General features: G+C 42.4%; 1 protein-coding gene across 1 annotated transcript in view; it reads left to right on the forward strand.

The window, feature by feature from the left end:
- CPEB3 (cytoplasmic polyadenylation element binding protein 3) overlaps positions 1-24,160 on the forward strand; it is a 225,152-nt gene that overhangs the window by 624 nt on the left and 200,368 nt on the right. The window lies entirely within an intron of this gene.

Here is a 24,160-nt window from a genome sequence, read left to right on the forward strand (position 1 = left end):
GCTGGTCACTGTTAACCATTTCTGGTGTCCTTGACACCACCACGCAGGTGGATTGCAGGGGCGTGGGGATCAGCAGAGAGCAATCGTAAATCTTTGGTTGGGTTGTTCTTTGACTCTCCAGGGTTAGCTTTGGCGGGAGGTGAGAGCTGTTGACTGAAACGGACGCGTATTTGGGCGACCTGTGGCGCTTCAGTGTTGTGACTGGTAGGACATGTGGTAGTGTTTCCTTGATTATGCCGAATTTCTGCTGCTGCGAGGTGTTTGCTTTTTCTTTAAATGCTAATATGTAAATTCAGAATGTAGAATTTTACAAGCAGTAAAATTAACGATCTGTTCACAGTTTGTTCTCTGAATATATTTGATCTAGTCTGTACCGTGACCAGAAAAACAACAGCAACACGTGACCAGTTTATTTGGCCTCCAGTTCCTGAAATGTGCTTTCATAAAAGGCTTTGGGAAATTAAATAATGAGTACTTCACCCTTTCTTCATGATATGAGCAACAGGCCCATCGTAGGGAAGGAAAATGAGTATTTCCCTTTAATGAGCTTAATCGGGATGTCTAATATTTAAAAAAAAAATTTTTTTTGCTTCTTGTACTATGTAAACCTTTAATGTATATTTGTGTCTTAAACAATTAGCAGCCACAAGGAATAGGATATATATATATATATATATATACTTCTTGCTTAAAAATGGAAGTTTAACCTAGTAGATTGGTTAAATAGACTAGTGCAGACTCCTTTTCGCTTTCTGATTTTCATTTACAGGAGTTCTCGCCTCATTTTAGATTCCTTGTGGACCCTGAATTGGAAAGTACCATACAATTCCGTGATAGCAGAATCTTATTACACCAAAAAATGATGTTTGCACTATGAAAAGTCAGTTTCCTGGCTGTGTCAAGCCCTTTCAAACTTAAAAAAAAAAAAAAAAAAGTTGCTTATCTTGGGAGAGAATAAGCTGCTGCCTAACCCAGTAGTCCACTTCTGAACGTCTCCCATGAAAAATGGAAACATTTCTACACAGAGACTTGTTTGTGAATGTTTACAGCAGCATTATTCCTAAGAACCAAAAAGTGGGAAAAACCCAAATATCCACCAAGTGATCAATGAATAAGACACATGCAGCATAGCCATTCAGTGGAAATTTGCTACTTGATAACAAGGGGTGAACTTTTGATACATGCTGTAACATAGGATAATCTTGAAAACGTGATACTAAGTGAAAAGCGCGCGTCACACCAACTCCATATATTGTAAGATTCCTTTTATGTGCAATGTTTAAGAGTAGGCAAATCTGGAGCTGGCATTTGGCACTGTGCTGAAGACTGTGATATCAGAATGTCTGGTTTGAGTCCTGGCTCAGCTTCTGATTTCAGCATCATGCTAATGTGCACCCTGGGAGGCAGCAGGTGATGGCTCAAGTGCTTGGGTCCCTGCCCCCTATGTGGGAGATCTGGATTGAGTTCCAAGCTTCTGGGCTCAAGCTGGCACTGGCTCAACTATTGGGGGCATTTGGGAAGTGAACTAACAGATGGAAGATCTCTGTCTGCCTTTCAAATAAAAATAAGTAATTGAAAACAATTTTTTTAAAGACAAATCACTAGAGACAGAAAGTAGATTAGTGACTGCATAGGGCTGAAAGGAGTTGGGGAAAAATGGAAATGACTGCTAATGAGTATGAGGTTCCTTTCTAGAGTGATGATAGTATTCTAGAATTCGTGTTGATTTTATGTAATTTTGTGAATTTTGTCAAAATTAAGAAGCTAAAGCAAAATTAGATTATGATGACAGTGGTACAGCTCTGTAAATATACTTAAAAATCTCAGTTGTATACTTAAAATAAGTCGGTTTTTAACATATCCAAAGTACATCTCAATAAAGCTCTTTAAACTCCACTTAAAATGTTCATGAGGACATAAGAGAGAAATACATAACTGATAACTTTTTTTAAAAGCTTTATTTATTTATTTGAAAGACAGAGTTATAATGAGGCAGAGAGAAAGAGAGAGGGAGAGAATGTCTTCCATCCTCTGGTTCACTCCCCAGGTGGCCGCAGTGGCTGGAGCTGGGCCAATCTGAAGCCAGGATCCAGGAGCTTCTTTCCAGTCCCCCGTGTGGGTACAGGATCCCAAGGACTTGGGCCATCTTCCATTGCTTTCCTGGCACATTAGCAGGGAGTGCATTGGAAGTGGAGAAGCAGGGACTTGAACCTGCATCCAAATGGGATGCTGACCCTGTAGTCGGCGGCTTTACCCGTAACACCACAGCACTAGCTCCAGCTGATAACTCTGTCAAACTTTTTTTTTTTTATTACTGTGAGAAAAAAATCATGTCTGATAAACTTCACAATGTAAATCAATCTTTGCATTTAAAATAGTGACATGTGAATTTCTTTTTTTTTTTTTTTTTTTTTTTTTTGACAGGCAGAGTGGACAGTGAGAGAGAGAGAGAAGGGTCTTCCTTTTGCCATTGGTTCACCCTCCAATGGCCGCCGCAGTAGGCGCCCTGCAGCCGCCGCACCTCGCTGATCCGATGGCAGGAGCCAGGTGCTTCTCCTGGTCTCCCATGGGGTGCAGGGCCCAAGCACTTGGGCCATCCTCCACTGCAATCCCTGGCCACAGCAGAGAGCTGGCCTGGAAGAGGGGCAACCGGGACAGGATCGGTGCCCCGACCGGGACTAGAACCCCGTGTGCCGGTGCCACAAGGCGGAGGATTAGCCTAGTGAGCCACGGCGCCGGCCTATGAATTTCAATGTAATATGTCAACTTTGTTTTTTATGGATTCTTGCACTTTCCAGTAAGACTAAAAATAGTTTGAATGTTTACTCTCTGACAATGAAGGGAAAAACTCTTAAGTAAATATTGAAAACTTAGTCTGACCAAAAAACAAAAAAGTTGTAATGCACTTCTGCATTTTAGATAGGGTTGAATGTTTATAGAAACTGATATTCAGTCCTTGGAATGATCAATATAGCTAGAGTCCTCTTCCCCAACTTTGCCTTAGAGATATATTTTGAGGCCGGCGCCGCCGCGGCTCACTAGGCTAATCCTCCGCCTGCAGCGCCAGCACCCTGGGTTCTAGTCCCGGTTAGGGTCCTGGATTCTGTCCTGGTTGCTCCTCTTCCAGTCCAGCTCTCTGCTGTGGCCCGGGAAGGCAGTGGAGGATGGCCCAAGTGCTTGGACCCCTGCACCCGCAGGGGAGACCAGGAGGAAGCACCTGGCTCCTGGCTTCGGATTGGTGCAGTGTGCCGTCCGTAGCGATCATTTGGGGGGTGAACCAATGGAAAAAAGGAAGACTTTTCTCTCTGTCTCTCTCTCTGTGTCTAACTCAGCCTGTCAAATAAATAAATAAATAAGAGATATATTTTGAAATACAAAATAATCCACTGAAATTATGTAAGTAGTCTCCGGGTTTCAGAGGACAAGAACAAAGATTGACATTGTGGAGTTATCCTAAAGAGTTATGGAATATTTTGTATGGCCTTTTCTTTTCTTTTCTTTTCTTTTTGACAGGCAGAGTTAGACAGTGAGAGAGAGAGAGAGAGACAGAGAGAAAGGTCTTCCTTCCATTGGTTCACCCACCAAATGGCTGCTATGGCTGGCACACTGTGCTGATCCAAAGCCAAGAGCCAGGTGCTTCTCCTGGTCTCCCATGCGGGTGCAGGGCTCAAGGACTTGGGCCATCCTCCACTGCCTTCCTTGGCCACGTCAGAGAGCTGGACTGGAAGAGGAGCAGCCTAGAACCGGGGCCTGTATGGGATGCCAGCGCTACTGGTGGAGGATTAACTTACTGCGCCCCAGCACTGGCCCCCAGAAGCTTTAAAACAGTGTTACTTTGATGTTCGTACATTGCACTTGTGTGTGTGTGTTTTTTTTTTTTTAAGATTTATTTATTTATTTGAAAGTCAGAGTTACACAGAGAGAGAAGAGAGAGAAAGGTCTTCCATCCGATGGTTCACTCCCCAATTGGCCGCAACTGCTGGAGCTGCGAGCCAGGAGCCAGGCTTCTTCCAGGTCTCCCACGAGGGTTCAGGTGCCCAAAGACTTGGGCCATCCTGTACTGCTTTCCCAGGCCATAGCAGAGAGCTGTATGGGAAGTGGAGCAGTCAGGCCTCGAACCGGCGCCCATATGGGATGCTGGCGCTTCAGGCCAGGGTGTTAACCTGTTGCACTTGTTTTAGCTGTTTACCAAAAGGTGCCCTAGAGGATTTCGTAGTCAAGTGATATATTCAAGTATCTTCCAAGGAGAACTGTCAAGTTCCAAATTTGGTAAGAAACTGTAGGCTGGGTCCTCATTGCAAGCTATGGAATGTTCTTTGATAATTCCTTCAACAGATAATTTCAGAGACTTCTTATATATGTGGGGACTCTAATTGCAAATTTAAATATAACTACCCTTCTTTGTGAACATACAAACTACCTAAAAGTATATGGGAAATTGTCAAAGTACTATGATGTGAAATATTATGTAATGATAATACGGCAGCATATGAGGAAGTGCCAAATGAATGGCATAGAAATACAAAGTTATAGAAGTCCCAGGGAGATTGTGTGGGCTGGTATGTCAAAGAGAATTTTGTAAAACAGGAAATTTAGGCTTTGCCTTGTAGCAGGAGAAGGAATTACATAAGTGAAGAGGGAGAGAAGGGTCTTGGGTCTGGATATGAATGAAAAGATGTCAACAGAGAAGTTTAGCTTCTGTAGCTGTAACTGAATTCTCTGTTGTGCAGGCAGAAATAAATAGTTAACTGGTTAAGTAAGAAATAGTTAAAAGGCCTTGAACTTACTGGTGAATGAAATATTTATTGAATGTATGTGACTGGCACAAAGGCACTGAGAATACAGTGATGAGAAAAAACAAGTAGTCTTTACTTAGAGGTGGAGTTTATAAGCAGGAGAGATGATCATATAAATAGATTGGCAAATGTGGTAGTTTGTTTTAAGAGACATTGTAACAAGGCCTTGACTGAGGGAGGTCAGGGAGAGTTTCTCTGAAGAAGTGTCTAGATGCTGAGGCCTAAAGAAGAGCATGTGCATTAAATCTGGAAAGGAAGGAGGGAAGAGCTTCCGAGGCAGAACAACATGTGAACACCCTGAGAGGGAAAGCCCTGTGATGAGTAGGAAAAACTGAGAGAGGAGGTCTTGGGGCAAGATAAAGCCAAAAAGATCAGTGAGTGGCAGGCCATGAAGAAAAGAGCTTTAGAGGCCATTAGATGGAATTTTGTTCTTAAACCAGGAAAGAAAGAAACTGCGTGAGTAGAGAGGTTTAGGCATTAAGACACAGACCCCATTCTGTAGGAAATGGGAAGTTAACCTATAGTTGTTCCTGAGTCTACTGTGAGAAAGAATTACCCAGGAAATTCTGATGCATGAGACCTGTATCGTTGCCTCATTAACTATCTTTAAAAAAAAAAATTCCTTAAGTGATTATTGGACTAATGCTAGAGAATCTTTGCAAAGATAGTGCAGCGGTTGAGAGCTTTAGCTCAAGTGTAGATTGGAGTCATAGGATAGCCACTCAGGAGCTCTGCAACATTGGGCAGTTAGCGAATCTCTTTAAGTTGGTTTCCTCATCACCAGGACCTGCTTTACTAGGTGCCTGGGAGAATTAAATGAGAAAAGTCATTTAAATTGTTCAGTACAAGACTGAGCACATGGTTAAGAACTCAATTGGTGTTAGCTTGTAATAATCTCTAGTGAAAGTTCTTCAGTAAAGGTGAGAATGATCAGGGTGTTAATCTTGTGGCACACAGGGTGGATTAGAAATAGACAGTTTGGCCTGCCTTAGACTCAGTAACTTGCCCTTGGTAAGCATTTCAGACATTTGCTTTAACACAGCTATTAGTTCTTGAAGATCCTTAGATAGGATAAGTAGTTCTCAAGTAGGTAATGCTTCTGGCACCCTTTAAAGGACATTTATAGGGAGACTTGGTCCCCAGAATATATTTTACTGACTTAGCATCTACAGGATAACGTTAAGCTGACTTTGTTTTCTTAATTTTAGACAGAGGTTTCTCTGGCCACTTATAGCGTCTGTGATCTCCTAGATTCTAGTGCTCCCTGAGAACTTTTTCCAGGGCCTGTGTGAGGTAAACCTATTTTCATAATAGTAAAACATTATTTGTGTTTTTCAGTACATTAGCATTTATACTGATGGCACAAGCATTGATAGATAAAATCCCTTGCCCCTTAGCACCATTCAAGCTTTGGTACCTAATGGTATTAACGGTCATGTATTCTTTGCAACCTCATGTATGCAATAACAAGCAAATAAAAAAGCCAAAAACCAGTTTCACTTAATGCCCATGGTTAAGCAGTAAAATATATTCATTTTATTAAATCTTGACTCTTGAATTCACATATTTTAATATTCTGAATGATGAAGTGGAAGTAGATATACTACTGTTGCATCCGTAGTATGATAGTTGTCTTAGTGAAAAGCATTTATGTGATGAAGCTACAAGCTGACTTGGTTGCTTTGTCTTGATACACTATTTCTGTCTGAAACACTGACAAAATTTAAAACATTTTTGTTGCAAAGGATGCTATCACAGTGAAATGACAGCCCACAGAATGGGAGAAAAATTTTGGAAATCCTATATTTGAAAAGAGACTTGCATTTAGAATCACTATTTATTATAATTCAATAATAAAAAAGACAAATACTTATTTTAAAATGGACTGAAGACTTGAATAGGTATTTCTTCAAAGATACAAATAGCAAGCACATGAAAAGATGCTAATTATCATTAGCGTATACATTAATAGTTCAGAGATTTTTTTAAAAGAGTATTATTATTTGAAAGAGTGACAGAAAGAGACATCTTCCATCCACTGATTCACTTCCCAGATGGCTGCTATCTCCAGAGCTGGGCCAGACCAAAGTCAGGAGCTAGGAGCTTCATTATCTGGGTGTCCCATGCGGGTGGCTCCCATATGCTTGGGTCATCCTCTGCTGCTTTTCCAGGCTATTAGCAGGGAGCTGGATCAGAAGTGGAGCATCTGGAGCACAAACTGGTGCCTATATGGGGTGCCAGCATTGCAGGTGGCACCCTTACCTGCTGTGTCACATCACCCCAGGGATTTTTTTTTTAACCTGAAATTCTTGGACTCCCTTAGGAATCTTGCTTTTGGTTTTGTGCATTTTGTTTATTTTTAAAATTTTTGTTTCCTTACTGGAAAGTTCTTGACCCTAAATTGATTAATAGCCGTTGGTCTTGGAACTTGACTTCTGAAGTTTACTATCACCCTACACCCTTGTTGATCTCAAGCCTTTATAGAAAGTAACACTGGCCCCTGTTCACAATGACAGATAGATCTTCTATTGCAATGAATAAAGATGGCTGTGAATCTGAAGTGTGAAATGCTATAAATAGACATGCACTGTAGTACTCTGAAGGAAAAATGAAAGTAGATTATCAAAGGAGGAAAATAGAATTTTAGAAAAACACAGACTGCAGCCATTATGACTTATCCAGAACTCAAACAAATAGGAAGATCATAGGGTGAAAAATAAGAAAGGAAAAAAAAAAACATTTCAGGAATGTTTCAAAAAACAAATATTAAATATTTTATGCTCAGTGAAACAAAAGCCTAGGAGTACACTGATCTGTTATTTCCAGTCATAGCTTGCTCAAAGGGAAAGAAGAAAAAGACTACTCAGCTAGGGGTAGAAGGAAACTTCCTCAACTGACAAGGTACATTCACAAAAAAAATAATCCATGGCCAGTATCATGCTTATTGGTGAAAGACTGAATATCTGATCTCTAGCATCATGAACAAGACAAGGATGTATTCTCTTGCAACCTCTATTCAACGTTTTTAAAAATTTTTATTTTATTTTTTAAAGATTTATTTTATTTATTTGAAAGAGTTAGAGAGAGAGATAGATATGGAAAGAGAGGTCTTCCATCCGCTGGTTCATTCCCCAGATGGCCGCAATGGCCGGAGCTTCGCTGATCAGAAGCCAGGAGCTTCTTCTGGGTCTTCCATGAGGGTGCAGGGGTCCAGGGACTTAGGCCATTTTCCACTGCTTTCCCAGGCCATAGCAGAGAGCTGGATTGGAAGAGAGCAGCTGGGACTTGAACCAGTGCCCATATGGAATGCCAGCGCTTCAGGCCAAGGCTTTAACCCGCTGCGCCACAGCACCAGCCACTCCATTCAACATTGTACTAGAAGTTCTGGGCAATTAGACACTAAAATAAAAGGCACTCATATAGGAAGGGAAGAAGTAAGGTTATGTTTATTTGTGTATTAAGGATTTTGTATTTAGAAAAAGTTCCAGGAATCAAAAAACAAAGCAACTATTAGAACTAGTAAACAAGTTCTGCAAGGTTGCAGGATGCAAGATCAATATGCAAAAATCATTGTATTTCTGTATATTAGAAATGAACAACCCAGAAGTGAAAGTAAAAAAAATTCATTTATAAAATTATCAAAAAGTGGAAAATATTTAGAAATAAACCAAACAGCTGGCGCCGCGGCTCAACAGGCTAATCCTCCGCCTAGCAGCGCCAGCACACCGGGTTCTAGTCCTGGGTGCCGGATTCTGTCCCGGTTGTCCCTCTTCCAGGCCAGCTCTCTGCTATGGTCCAGGAGTGCGGTGGAGGATGGCCCAAGTCCTTGGGCCCTGCACCCGCATGGGAGACCAGGAGAAGCACCTGGCTCCTGGCTTCGGATCAGCACGGTGCACCGGGCGCGGCGGCCATTGGAGGGTGAACCAATGGCAAAAGGAAGACCTTTCTCTCTGTCTCTCTCTCTCACTGTCCACTCTGCCAGTTAAAAATAAATAAATAAATAAACCAAACAACAAAAGAGGCACATGACATATCTGAAAACTAAAAAAATTGTTTAAGGGCTGGCATTGTGGTATAGTAACCTGCTTATGCCATCTACATTCCAAATTGGAGTGATGATTCAAGTCCTGGATATTCTACTTCTAATCCAGCCAGCTTCCAGCCAATGTCCCTGGGAAGGCACCAGAAGATGGCCCAAGTGCTTATGCCCCTGCCACACACATGGGAGACCAACATGGGGTTCCTGGCGCCTGGCTTTAGCCTGACCCACACTTGGCTGCTGTAGCCATTTGGGGAGTGAACCAGCAGATAGGAGATATTTTCTTGGTCTCCATGTATCTCTCTTCCTCTCTCTGTTATTCTGCCTTTAAAATAAATGAATCTTTTTTTTTTTTTAAAGCACATTGTTTTAACAAATTAAGAATCTAAGTAATTGAGAGGAATCTCATGGTCATCAGAAAACTCAATATTTTACATGACAATGCTCCTCAAACTGATCTACAAATTCTATGCAATCTCTATCAAAATCCCAGTTGACTTCTTTTTAGAAAGCAGCAAGCTGATCCTTATATTTGTGTGAAATCTGAGATGACGCAGAATAGCTGAAAGAATCTTGGGGGGGGGGGGGAAGCAAAGTTTGAGGGCTCACTTCCTGATTTTTAAAACTTACTGCAAAGCTGCAGTAAACAAGACAGTGCGATGGTGGCATAAGGTAGACATCTAGATCAGTGGAACTAGATTAAAGTCCAGAAATAAGCCCTCACATTTATGGTCAAAACAATCTAATAGGGGGAGGGAGAGAGAAGAGAATTCCTAACAAATAATGCTTACACAGCTGTATATCCACATACAAAAGAATGGTGTTGAGGCTGGCGCAGTGGCTCAATAGGCTAATCCTCCACCTAGCAGCGCCGGCACACCGGGTTCTAGTCCTGGTTGGGGCACCAGATTCTGTCCCGGTTGCTCCTCTTCCAGGCCAGCTCTCTGCTGTGGCCCGGAAGTGCAGTGGAGGATGGCCCAAGTCTTTGGGCCCTGTACCCCATGGGAGACCAGGAGAAGCACCTGGCTCCTGCCTTCGGATCAGCACGGTGCGCCGGCCACAGTGCACCGGCCGCAGCGGCCATTGGGGGGTGAACCAACCGAAAAGGAAGACTTTTATCTCTGTCTCTCTCTCTCTCACTGTCCATTCTGCCTGTCAAAAAAAAAAAAAAAAAAAAAAAAAAGAATGGTGTTGAGCCCTTCCTCACCTCATACTACAAAAAAAAAAAATTAATTCTAAACCAACATAAAGCTAAAATATAAGGGCTACAACTATAAAACTCTAAGAAGAAAACATAGGCATAAATCTGCTGGACCTGAATTAGACTTTTCTTAGATATGACAACAAAAGCACAAGTAACAAAAGGAAGAGTAGATAAATTAGATTTCATCAAAATTAAGTTTGGTTTTAGAAAGGATATTAACAAGAAGGTGAAAAGACACCTCACAGCATGGGAGAAAGGTTTTGGAGATCATATATCTGTAACAAATACTTGTATATAAAGAATCACTATGGCTCAGTAACAAAAAGACAATCAAAAAAGGACCTGAATAGACATGTTTTTTCCTTTTTTTTTTTCTTTTTAAAGATTTATTTATTTGAAAGGCATAGTTACATAGAAGCAGATGCAGAGAGAGAGAGAAAAGTCTTCCTTCTGCTGGTTCACTCACCAAATGGCTGCAACAGCTGGACCTGGGATGATCTGAAGCCAGGATCCAGGAGCTTCCTCCAAGTCTCCCACACGGGTATAGGGGCTGAAGGTCTTGGGCCATCTTCTACTGCTTTCCCAGGCCATAGCAGAGAGCTAGATTGAAAGTGGAGCAGCTGGGACTCGAACTGGTGCCCATATGAGATGCCAGCACTACCGGCGGCGGCGGCATTACCCACTAAGTCACAGCCCTGGCCCTAGTAGACATGTTTCTAAGGAAGATCTACAAGAGATCTGTAAACATATGAGAAAAATTATAATTGTCATTAAACCATCAGAGAAATGCAAATCAAAACCACAATGGGATACCACTTTACTCTCACTAGGATGGCTACCCATCCTTGGACAGATAATAACAAATACTAGTAGGGATATAAAGAAATTGGAATACGCATGCCCTACTGATACAAGGTAAAAAGGTAGAACTGCTTTGGAAACAGTTCTTTAAAAGGCAACATTTACCACATAACCTAGCAATTCCATCTCCAGGTGTATACCCAAGAGAAACAAAATACTGTGCTTACACAAACACTTGTGTATGAATGTTCACAGCAGGATTATTCTGAATAGAAAAAAAAAAAAAAGAAAGAAACAACCCAAATGTCCATCAACTAGTGAGTAGGTAAATAAAAGTTGGTATCTCCATATAATGTAATATTATTAGACAATGAAAAGAGAATAATGAAGAATGGATACATGCTACAACATGGGTGAACCTTGAAGATATTTTTCTAATTGATAAGAGGCAGTCACATAAGCTCTTGCAGTCTGTAATTCCTAGGCAAATCTGCAGACAGAAACGTACTCTAGTGGTTACCTAGGGCTTGGGAAGATGGAGGTTGGAGGGAACAACTAAAGGGTATGGAGTTTATTTTTGGGGTAATGAAAATGTTCTTAAATTGGTTGTGGTGATGGCTGCACAGCTCTGTAAATACACTGAAAACTATTCATTGAATTGTACACTTTAAATGGGTGAATTATATGGTATATGAATTATATCTTCATAAAGTGGTTACTTAAAACTAACTCCAGACACAACCTTAAAATCCATTATTGTAGACTGGTTAAGTAATTTATGACATATCCTTATAATATATAAATATAGCTGAGTTATTAAAACAAATGAGATAGTTTCAAAGTAATGAAAAGTTGTACAAGATGCAATATCCATTAATTGGGATTTTTTTTTTTTTTTTTTTTACTCCACATAAATCAATTCTGGCTAATTCTTTCCCCTTGGGATATTTGATAATGTCTGGAGACATTTTTGACTGTTACACTAGGAGATGCTACTGGGAACTGGAGGTAAAGAACATATACTTCTGAACATACTACTGTGTAGTTTGCCTACAGCCCCTCACAACAAAGAATCGTGCATCCCAAATAAACCATACTGAGGTTGAGAAACTTACATCTATTTAAACAAAAAGGAGATTCACTGGAGTGATATAAGTGCACTCATAGAACTGAAGGTAAGGCCAGAGAACCAACCTAAGAACAGTCAAGTAGCAACCACCTCAGAGAATCTTAGTAGCAAGAATATTCTGTGCTCTTAAGAGTCTGCACTGTGATGATTAAGCTCCCATTGTTTATATTCTGCTCACAGATACAAATCTAGTAAGGTAGCATCTTATCAGTCTTCCTTGCTACTAAGGCAAAGGGAGGGCAGTATACTTTGAATGAGGGCAGTTCTTCAAAAGGAAGTACAGTTATTAGCAAGTAAATACTGAGCACATAATTATGTTCCAGATTCTATTTAGGTAATGGGAATAGCAAACAGCAAATGACAAAAATACCCACTTGGAGTTTATATTTATATGATGCTAAATCAAAGCAAATCTTTAAGCAATGACTTCAAGAAGGTAGGATAGTTGCTGAACATCGAAAGCAAAAAGCATGTACTACCTACATACTGTTAAGTGAAAAAAAGCATGGCATAGATAGTGTTTATACCATTATCTCATTTACTTTTTGTTGTTTTTATTTTTTAAAGCTTAGCATGTATTGCATATGTAAGGAAGAATTCTAGAAAATTGGATTTTTTAAAAAGATTTACTTATTTATTTCAAGGGCAGAGTTACAGAGAGAGGGAGAGACAGAGATCTTGCATCCATTAAGTTCACTCTCTAAATGGCTGCAACAGCTAGTGCTGAAGCCAGGAGCCAGGAGCTTCTTCCGGGTCTCCCACATGGGAGCAGGGGCCCAAACACTTGGGTCATCCTCTACTGGTTTTCCAGGCACATTAGCAGAGAGTTGGATCGAAAGAGGAGCAGCCGAGACTCAAATTGGCATCCACATGGGAGGGCACAGGAGGCGGCTTAACCCTATATGCCATAAAACCAACCCCAAAAACTGATGTTAAAATTATTGCCTCTTGGGGCTGGTGCTGTGGCATAGTGAGTAAAGCCACCGCCTGCAGTGCAAGCATCCCATAAGGGCGCTGGTTCGAGTCCTGGCTGCTCCACTTCGAATCCAGCTCTCTGCTGTGGCCTGGGAAAGGGGCCTCTGCATCCATGTTGGAGACCCAGAAGAAGCTCCTGGCTCTTGGCTTTGGATTGGCGCAGCTCTGGCTGTTGCGGCCATCTGGGGAGTGAGCCAGCAGATGGAAGACTCTCTCTGCCTCTGCCTTTCTGTTAATCTGCCTTTCAAATAAAGAGAGAAATCTTTTAAAAAAAATTATTGCCTCTGGATAGCGTGACTGAATATACGGAGAGGAACTTACTTTTAATTTTATTCCCTTCTGTTTTCATTTTTTACCATGAGCATGTATTATTTTATAGTTAAATTTTTTTTTTTTTAATTTAGGGGTTAGTCTTTGGCAAAGTGGTTAAGACATTGCTTGGGATGCTTGGGTATCAGAATGCCTGGGTTTGAACCCTGGCTCTGCTTCTAATTCCAGTTTCTTGCTGAAGCACACCCAGGGAGGCAGCAGATGATGGTCCAAGAAACTGGGTTCCTGGAACCCTTGTGAGAAGCCCAGATAGAATTCTAGGCTCCTAGCTTTGACCTGGCCCAGCCTAGCCCCTGCTGATGGGGGCATTTGGGGAGTGAACCAGTGGATCAAAGATCTTTGTTTACATGTATCTCTTTGACTTCCAAAGAAAAAAATGCATAAGGAAAAAAATACTGGTGCAAATGAAAAGATGATTCAAAAGCTTTTAAAAAGTTGCAATAGTGTGGCATATTATTTATTATGAAAAGGCAGTTGGGAGGCAAAGCAACATAGTGACTGAGAAAGATCCTTCACCAGTTGTCTTCCTACAGAGACACCAATTCGGATAACTATTCACACACCAATTTTCCGTAACAAAAGCTCAGGAGGCCCACTGGGAGACTATAATACCTGGTTTTATTAAAATAATAAGACATATTGAAGAAAGCAAGAAGGAAAAAGTTGCCCGTGTCACACTGCCTCCATTTCAAGCAGCAGGACAGTGTGGAGAGAGACAACATCTGTTTGGGGAAGGGAAAAGAAATTGAGCGTAGGCCGGATGCCAGGCTTTTCACAGTAAACTTGATGCTGGGCAGAGCCTCCATTGCTGTTACCCCCAGGCCACATACCTGTGGACTGAGCTTCTGTGCTTGTGTTAACCAAGTGGCCAAGGGATTGTTTTCACTACCCTTCTCCCAATGTTGGGCAGCCCAGAAGAAGAATTTCTTTACTGGGGAGTGAGGCAGGATAGTGAGCACGGCAGTCCTCACCCATGCCATAGATACCTGAGGCATTTGCCACTAGAGAACCCTGCATCCCTTGCAAGCCCTGAGCCCAGCTTGTGCTGCTGCTGGGTTATCACTTTGTGTTCCACTGGAGAGAGAGTCTAGCCCATGTTGTGTTATCCCCTACCCATGCTTTTTCTGCAAGGGTCATCTTGAGACCCTACCCACCTGAGATATTGTGAAGCAACCAGGCAGCTGTTCCCATCATGTCCACTGATCCAACCCTGTGGACTAACTAGGAAGAGCTCTAGGAAGAACTTGGACAGCTCAGCTGAGCAGACAGAGCCCCTCAGAAAACAGTTGGATGGTCCTACCCACCCCCACTGCATGAAACCAAACATGGGAACAAAAGCAGGGAAAAAGCCAAGATAACATCATACTTCCAAAGGAACACAATAGCTTTGTAGCAATAGGCTGGGAAGAAAAGGTAAATGGATGAATTGCCTGACAAACATTATTAAAAATAATGATTTTAAGGAAGTTTAATGAGATATATAAGAAAGTACAGACAATTTAATAAAATTAGGAATATAATTCATAGGAATGAGAAATTTATCATCAAAGAGATAGAGATCATAAAAATCAGAAAAATTGGAGCTAAAGAAGTCAGAATATGAAATTAAAAATACAGTAGAGGGGTTAAAGTTTGACACAGTGGTTAAGATTTCACATGGGGGCCGGCGCCATGGCTTAACAGGCTAATCCTCCGCCTAGCGGCACCAGCACACCGGGTTCTAGTCCCGGTCCGGGCGCCGGATTCTATCCCTGTTGCCCCTCTTCCAGGCCAACTCTCTGCTGTGGCCCGGGAAGGCAGTGGAGGATGGCCCAAGTCCTTGGGTCCTGCACCCGCATGGGAGACCAGGAGAGGCACCTGGCTCCTGGCTTTGGATCAGCGTGGTGCGCCGGCTGCAGTGGCCATTGGAGGGTGAACCAACGGCATAAAGGAGGACCTTTCTCTCTGTCTCTCTCTCACTATCCACTCTGCCTGTCCAAAAAAAAAAAAAAAAAAAAAAAAAATTCTACACAAACAAGATTTCACATGGGACACCTATATCCATATTGTGAGTTTAAGACCCAGTTTTACTTCTGCTTCTAGCTTCTTGCTCAGGCACACCCTGGAAGGCAGCAGGTGGTATCTCAAATACTGGGCTCCCTGCTACCCATGTGGGGACCATGATTGAGTTCTGAGCTCCTGTCTTAAGCCTGGCTCAACCCCCAGCTGTTGTGAGTGTTTGGGAAGTGAACTATTACATGGAAGATCTGTCTTCCTGCTTTTCAAAATAAAATGAAAATTTTAAAAAATTTTATTTAAGTATTTGAGAGCCAGAGTTAGAGAGAGAAATCTTCCATCTGCTGGTTTACTCCCCCAAATGGCTGCAACAGCCAGGGCTTAGCTGGTCCAAAGACAGAAGTTACGAGCTTCTTCCAAATCTCGCATGGGTGCAGGGGCAGAAGCACTTGGGTCATGATCTGCTGCTTTCCAGGCATATTAACAGGGAGCTGGATAAGAAGTGGAGCAGCTGGGACACAAACCAGTGCCCATATGGGATGGCAGCATCACAGGCAGCAGCTTATCCTGTTGTACCACAATGCCAGCCTTGAAAATTTATTTTTTTAAATATTTATTTATTTGAAAGTAGCATTATGGAGAAAGAGATGAAGAGACAGAAAGAGAGATCCTTCATCTGCTGGTTCACTCTGCAAATGTCTACAATGGCTGGGGCTGGGCCAGGCCAAAGTCAAGGGCCTGAAACTTCATTCGTGCCTCCCATATGGGTGGCAAGAGCCCACAAATTTTTGCCATCTTCCACTGCTTTCTTTCCCAGGTGCATTAGCAAGGAGCTAGATTTGAAATAGGGCAGCTGGGACTTGAACTGGCATTCATATGGGTTGCTGGCATTGTAGGCAGCAGCTTAACACCCTCAGCCACAGTGGTGGCCCCTAAAATGAAAATTTTAAAAATGCAGGAGTCTGGCATTGTGACATTGTGGGTAAAGCTGCTGCTTGTGATGCTGGCCTCCCGTGTAGGTGCAGGTTCAAGTCCCGGCTGCTCGCTCAACTTTTGATCCAGCTCCCTACCAGTGACCTGGGAAAAGCAGCAGAAGATGGCTCAAGTTCTTAGACCCCTGTTACGTACGTGGTAGATCTAGTTGAAGCTCCTTGCTTCGGGCTGGCCCAGCTCCAGCCATTGTGGCCACTTAGGAAGTGAGACTTTCAAATAAATAAATAAATCATTTAAAAAATATATACAAGGGAAAAAATATATATATATACACATACAAGGGGGTAACTCAACAGCAGAATTTAGTAGACAAAAGAAAAATTTCTAAGTGTAAATTTATTAATTATTTATTTATTTGAAAGGGTGACAGATCTTCCATACATTGGTTCATGCCCCAAATGACTCTAGGCCTGGCTGAAGCCAGGAATCTGGAACTACATCTGGGTCTCCCAGGTGGGAAGTAGGGTCTTAGATACTTGAGCTATCATCATCTGCAGAGGGAGTGGAGCAGCCTGGACTCAAAGCAGCCCTTAGTTATGGGATGATGGCATTGCAAGTGGCAGCTTAACCTGCTGCAACACAACACCACCTCTGAAATTTATTTTTAAATTATTTATTTGAGAGGCAGAGAGAAAGAGGGAGAGAGAGAGAAACACACACACACAGAGAGAGAGAAAGAGAGAGAAAGAGAGCCTCCATTTGCTGATTCATTCCTGAAATGCCTGCAATTACTGGAGCTGGGATGGAGTGGAATCTGGAAGCCAGGAACTCAATTCAGATCTCCTATGTGGGTCGCAAGAACCCAATTCCTTGAGCCATCTTCACCACCTCCCAGGGTCTGAATTAGCAAGAAGCTGGACTTAGGAACTAAGCTGGGTATTGAAGGTAGGTATTCTAATATGAGATGTGGTATTTTAACTGATGGTTTAACTACTAGGCTAAATGTCTTCCCTCCTCAGCTTAAATTTAAAGACAGGTTTTTTAAAATAACCCAGTCAAATAGAAAAATCAAAACCTGGGGTCTGTGTTGCACCACAGCGGGTTAAGCTGCCACTGGCACCCCATATGAGTGCTGGTTTGAGTCCCGGATGCTCTGCTTCCAATCCAGCTTCCTGCTAATATCCCTGGGAAGGCAGCAGAAGATGGCCCATCCATTTGGGAGACCCAGATGGAGTTCTGGACTCCTGGCTTTACTCTGGCTCAGTCCTGACTGTTGCAGTCATTTGGGGAATGAATCAGTGGATGAAGATATCTATCTCTCTATGTCTCTCCCTCTCTCTGTAACTCTGCATATCAAATAATTAAAAAAAAAAAAAAAAGGAATAAATAGGCCGGCGCCGTGGCTCAACAGGCTAATCCTCCGCCTTGCGGCGCCGGCACACCGGGTTCTAGTCCCAGTCAGGGCGCCGGATTCTGTCCTGGTTGCCCTCTTCCAGGCCAGCTCTCTGCTGTGGCCAGGGAGTGCAGTGGAGGATGGCCCAAGTCCTTGGGCCCTGCACCTCATGGGAGACCAGGAGAAGCACCTGGCTCCTGCCTTCGGATCAGCGTGGTGCGCTGGCTGCAGCGCATCGGCCGCGGCGGCCACTGGAGGGTGAACCAACCGCAAAGGAAGGCCTTTCTCTCTGTCTTTCTCTCTCTCTCACTGTCCACTCTGCCTGTCAAATAAATAAATAAATAAATAAACAAAACAAAGAGAGCAAAAGATTTTTCTTTTTTAAGAATTAAGAAAGGGCCAGCGCTGTGGTATAGCGGGTAAAGTTGCTGCCTGCAGTGCTAGCATCCCATATGAGCAACCTGTTTGAGTCTTGGCTGCTCCACTTCTGATCCAGCTCCCTGCTAGTGCATCTGGAGAGTGATGGAAGATGGCCCAAGTCCTTGACTCCTTTGCACCCATGTGGGAGACCTGGAAGAGGCTCCTGGCTTTGGTGTGGCCCAGCTCTGAATGTTGGGGCCATTTGGGGAATGAACCAGTGGATAAAGAGATCTCTCTCTTTGTCTTTCCCTTTCTCTCTGTAGCTCTGCCTTTCAAATGAAAGAAAGAAATATTAAAAAAAAATTTCTCTCATACCCTTTGTTTAACACCTCTCTGCCTTGGATTCTTTTTGGAAAGTTGAAGTATAAATATCAATTGTTCAAAATGAGTACTTGTTGACACTACTTACTTAACATCTATGGGCAAATGTTGGGCCCTATCAATGCATTATCTCTAACCCTAACAACAACCCTATCGTGTAGGTGGATAAGTATCCTATTTCATAGTTGAGAAAATTGAAAACTGGAAAAATGAAATCATAGCAAATAAATGGAATAACTGACATTGAATCCATATATGTCTGACTTCATGGGAAAACAATGCATGAGTATATAGATAATTAAATAACAGTAAAAATGATGTATTACAAGAGCAATCACAGTGCTACCAATGATTAATTTTTAAAGAATTTTACACATAGGTACCCCAGCAGTTCAGAGAAGAGAAAAGGAGTTGCTCATGTTTGGAGTGGTTTAGGCAGGCTTCCAACTAGAGAAGTGCTTTGAACTGGATCTTGAAGAGTGAATATATGGAGGCCATTGCTGTGGCGCAGCAGGTTAAAGCTCTGGCTTGCAGTGCCAGCATCCCATATGGGTGCCAGTTTGAGTCCCAGCTGCTCCACTGCTGATCCAGCTCTCTGCTAATGCTGCCTGAGAAAGCAGCAGTGAAGGGTGGCCCAAGTGCTTGGGCCCCTGCACTCACATGGGAGACCTAGAAGAAGCTCCTGGCTCCTGGCTCCGGCCATCACAGTTGTTTGGGGAGTGAACCAGCAGATGGAAGACTCTCTCTCTGTCTCTACCCCTTTCTGTAACTCTTTCAAATAAATAAAATCTTTTTTTAAAAAAGAGTGATTATATGGATATATAGATAGAAAGGCAGAGTATCAACTTTTTCTGAATCCCCGCTTAAGATGAGAAACATCTTACCCATGCCCCATAGCTCCATTTGAGAGGAGGAACTAGGCTTCCCCTTAACCCTTCCTTCTGCCAGAGATAGACAAAGATTAGGTGTTAATTTTTGGCAATCATATAAATATGAAGTGAAATTTCATTGTTGTGGTCATATTTTTATTTTGTAACCTGTGGATTTTAAGGCTTTTGTAAGATGAATGAATTAACAATAGAGAATAAATTTTTAGTTACTGGTTTTCCTTTAGTTAGAGGGTTTTAGGCCTTAATGAGGTGTTGCCAACCATAATCTTTTTAAAAAATCTTTTTAAAAGATTTATTTTATCATTTTTTACTTGAGAGAGCTACACAGAGAGAGGAGAGGCGGAGAGAGAGAGAGGTCTTCCATCCAATGGTTCACTCCCCAACTAGCCACAATGGCCGGAACTGTGCCTATCCGAAGCCAGGGGCCAGGAGCTTCTTCCGGGTTCTCCCACGTGGGTGCAGGGGCCCAAGGACTTGGGCCATCCTCCACTGCTTTCCCAGGCCATAGCAGATAGCTGGATCGTAAGAGGAGCAGCCAGGACTAGAATTGGCGCCCATATGGGATGCCTGCGCTTCAGGCCAGGGCGTTAACCTGCTGCGCCACAGCGCTGGCCCCACCAACCATAATATTGAAAGATAAGAACCTGAACACTATAATCCTGAATGTTGAAGTCCTGAAAGATCAAAATCCCTAAAGTCTAAAATCTCTAAAACCTAAAATCCTGAAAAATTACAATCCCAAAAGATTTAAATCCTCAGTGTTAAAGTCCTGAAAGCCAAAAATCCCCCAAACCACAATTTCTGTGGAAAGAAAAAAAGATTTTGTAAGAGGTTGCCCCTCTTCCAGGCCAGCTCTCTGCTGTGGCCAGGGAGTGCAGTGGAGGATGGCCCAAGTGTTTGGGCTCTGCACCCCATGGGAGACCAGGATAAGCACCTGGCTCCTGCCATCGGAACAGCGCGGTGCGCCGGCCGCAGCGCGCTACCGCGGCGGCCATTGGAGGGTGAACCAACGGCAAAAGGAAGACCTTTCTCTCTGTCTCTCTCTCACTGTCCACTCTGCCTGTCAAAAAAAAAAAAAAAAAAAAAAAAAAAGAAAAAAAAAAAGAGAGGTAGAAATTCAAATTCTGGGGGGAGGGATTGGCCGTGCTGCATCATTTGTCTGCATCAGCATTCCTTCCAGCTGATGACATTCCAAGAGCAGTTAATGAGTGAAAGCTTTGGGGCTGGTCTTGTGGCCTAGTGAGTAAAGCTGCTGCCTGTGATGCTGACATACCACAGGGACACTGGTTCAAGCCTAATCCAGCTCCCTGCTAGTGACCCAAGATGGGCCCCTGCTACCCACGTGGGAGACCTGGATGAAGCTTCTGGCTCCTGGCTCCAGCCTAGCTCAGCTGGGCCATTGCAGCCATTTGGGGACTAAAACCAGCAGATGGAAGATTCTCGTGCTTTCTGACTTTCAAATAAATAAATTTTAAAAATCTGCATATGTCTGGAGAAGCCAGTGAAGTTACTGACTGGTTTGATAATAAGTATGTGAATGGTAGGATAAGAAGTTATAGTTATGGTGTTGCTGTTCAATCAGGATTGTTCCATCAAATTTGTGGTCTGTATGTGACTATTTGTGGAATTAACATAAGGCTTACATTGAGTATCTCCTTCCCATACCCAATAACAACTCAGCTAAACTGAAAATAGGAGACATTTTAAGTTTTAGGAGATGAGGATGGGGACCAGAATTGGTGGTAGTGACAGAAAAAGATAAATGAATCCTTTCCTATCACAGAAGGAGGCTTAGGATGTGATAAAGGAGAAAGAAGAGTCAAAAATGATTTCTGTTTAATCATCAGCTGTATAAAGGCACATAGTTGAAATGGCACTTGAATAACTTTTCCAGTGGTATTTTAAGAAATATGTTCCTGGGGTCAGCACTGTTAAAGTGCCTGCAAAGCCAGTGTCCCATATGGGAGCTGGGCTCAAATCCTAGCTGCTCCATGTCCAATCTAGCTCCCAGCTAATGCACGTGGGAAAGCAGCAGAGGATGACCAGAGTGCTTGGGCCCCTGCACCCATGTGTGAGACCCAGAAGAAACTCCTGACTCCTGGCTTTGGCATGGCCCAGCCCCTGCCTTAGTGGCCATTTGGGGAGTGAACCAGTGGATGGAAGACCTCTCTCTCTCTCTCTGTCTCTTCCTATCTCTGTAACTCTGCCTTTCAGATAAATAAAATAAATCTTAAAAAAAAGTATATGTATATATATATATTCCCAAATATTAGAAGATGATGATTTTTTACTTTTAATAAAAATACTATATACCCATGGTAAAATGTGTACTATATTCAGTGGTTAAAATCAATATGTTAATGAAATACTAATTTAGCATGCTAATTACTAATTAGATTTGGTATGCTAAAAATTACTGTAGAATTTTAATATAAGTACTGTATGCTCCTGGTAAAATAGTATGTGCAATGGAATAAAAAGCTATATGAAAAATATTTGAGTATTACTAATAGTGAATAGTATGGTACTCCAGTGCAGTTCATTTCTTCATGGCTGATATACCCATCCCTTACCTGCTGAGAATTTTAGATGTTAGTGTCACAACGCTTCTGCCATTTCATCCAAAAACCCCCCACCCCACCTCCAGGTATTGCCTTGGGATGTGGAGAACAGCTTCATCCAAGGTTTTACTTCAGGAGCCCACAGCCAATAACTGCTTGATGCATGGTGCTAAGACCTGGCTTCCTTGACTCATTTGAGAACAAAACCCAGGGGCCATAGCAGCCCTAGACTTCATCATAGAATCAAATTAGGACTGAATTGTAATCACATTAGGACTCAGTGTCTCCTTCTAACTGTTCTTCATTTCATTCACAGTGTATATGCCAATTGTGTCCTTCTCCAATAAATCACATGCATGCAATATTGCTCTCATAGAGTGCTTCTAAGCAACTCAGCCTATGAAACTTTCCATCTAACCTCCCCACCACTGAAGGTTGCTATCATTGGAATCTCTAGTGTATATCTGTTTGTTTGTTTGTTTGTTTTTTTAATTTTTATTTTATTTGACAGATAAAGTTAGACTGTGAGAGAGAGAGAGAGACAGAGAGAAAGGTCTTCCCTCCGTTGGTTCACCCCCCAAATGGCTGCCATGGCTGGCGCTGCGCCCATCCGAAGCCAGGAGCCAGGTGCTTCTTCCTGGTCTCCCATGCGGGTGCAGGGAACCAGGGACCTGGGCCATCCTCCGCTGCCCTCCCAGGCCATAGCAGAGAGCTGGACTGGAAGAGGAGCAACTGGGACTAGAACCCGTCGCCCATATGGGATGCCAGCACCACAGGCGGGGGATTAACCAAGTGAGCCATGGCGCCAGCCCCATATCTGTTGGTTTTTGTATTTTCAAAAGCCTTAACAAATATACCAAAAATGCCCAAATTAAATGTATGCTTCATGAGTTTTCAAGAACTCTTAGCGGTATTTTTATCAAAGAAAGAAAAAGAAAATGAATTTGGAGATAGGAGACTCACCTATGTTACAGCTTCCTTATGGAGAAAACTTTGAGAAGGGTGTGATGCCACAAGAAATTGGAAGTTTCTCACATGTTTAGGAGAAAATGGTTATCTTTTGGTTGACTGTAATATATTCTGAGGTTAGATGGCCATGTTGAGTAGACTTCATCATGCATTTAAGTAAGGAGAAAATAATGAATACCAGGAAGTAAGCAGAAAAACTGAATCACTTCACTATCAAGACAGAGGATAAAAAGTCAAATACAATAAATCAAGTCAAAATATTGCTGAAAATTTAATGAAACTTCCTTTGGAATCAAACGTAGTACTAGTTATAGCTGAACCTAAGCTCTTTATACTGCCTTTTGATTTTACTTTATCTATTTTTATTTATTTATTTATTTGAGGGTCAGAATTACAGAGAGAGAGGGAGAGGCAGAGAGAGGTCTTCCATCTCTAGTTCACTCCCCAAATGGTCGGGGCTAAGCCAGGCTGAAGCCTGGAGCTAGGAGCCTAGAGTTAGGAGCTTCTTCCAGATCTTCAAGATGGGTGCAGGGGCCCAAGCACTATCCTCCATTGCTTTTCCAGGCTGTTAGCAGGGAACTGGATCAGAAGTGGAGCAGCTAGAACACAAACCAGCACCCTTATGGGATGCTGGTGTTGCAGGAAGTGACTTTACTCACTGTGCCACAATATGGGACCCTATTTATCTATTTTTAAGTTTTTATTTGTTAGAGAGAGAGAGAGAGAGAGAGAGAGAGAGAGAGAGAGAGAGCGCAAACTTCTATCTGTTAGTTTACTCTACAGTGGCCAAGACTGGGCCAGGAGCTAGGAATTCAATCCTGGTCTTCCAGGTGGATAGCAGGAACTTTACTTGAGTCCTTATTGCTGCCTCTAGGGGTCTGCATTGGCAGGAGGCTGGAATTAGGAACTGGAGGCAGGAGTTGAACCCAGGCACACTCATGTGGAATGTGGGTATCCTAACTGGCATCTTTACTACTTGACCATATACTCACTCCTTCTTTTGATTTTAAGGTAAAATTCAAGAATCCTTCCATGACTTTGTTCATCAGTGATAAACATAGCTTGTACTGAAGGGGTTCATTTTACTTTCTATTCAATTCTTTCCTTCTCTATCACCAACACCCTTGTCCTGTTCTGCTTGTATAATACAATAGCTAGCCTCCTAATCTTCTATTTCTTTTTCCATTTTTAGCTCCACTATAGTCTTTTCTTTACAGAGAGCCAAACTGATCTTTTAAAAGCGTAAATCAGTTCATGTCGTGGCCCTGCTTAAAACTTTCCAGGGGATTCCCATCACACTTAGGAAAAAAAAAAATCCAAAATCTAACTTAGACTAAAAGACCCCTTGTGTGATTTGACTCTTGCCTATTTTTCAGATTTGAATCTTATTTGGGGTGGGGGTGG

Source organism: Lepus europaeus, chromosome 17, assembly GCF_033115175.1.
Source record: "Lepus europaeus isolate LE1 chromosome 17, mLepTim1.pri, whole genome shotgun sequence".
Classification (NCBI taxonomy): Eukaryota; Metazoa; Chordata; class Mammalia; order Lagomorpha; family Leporidae; genus Lepus; species Lepus europaeus.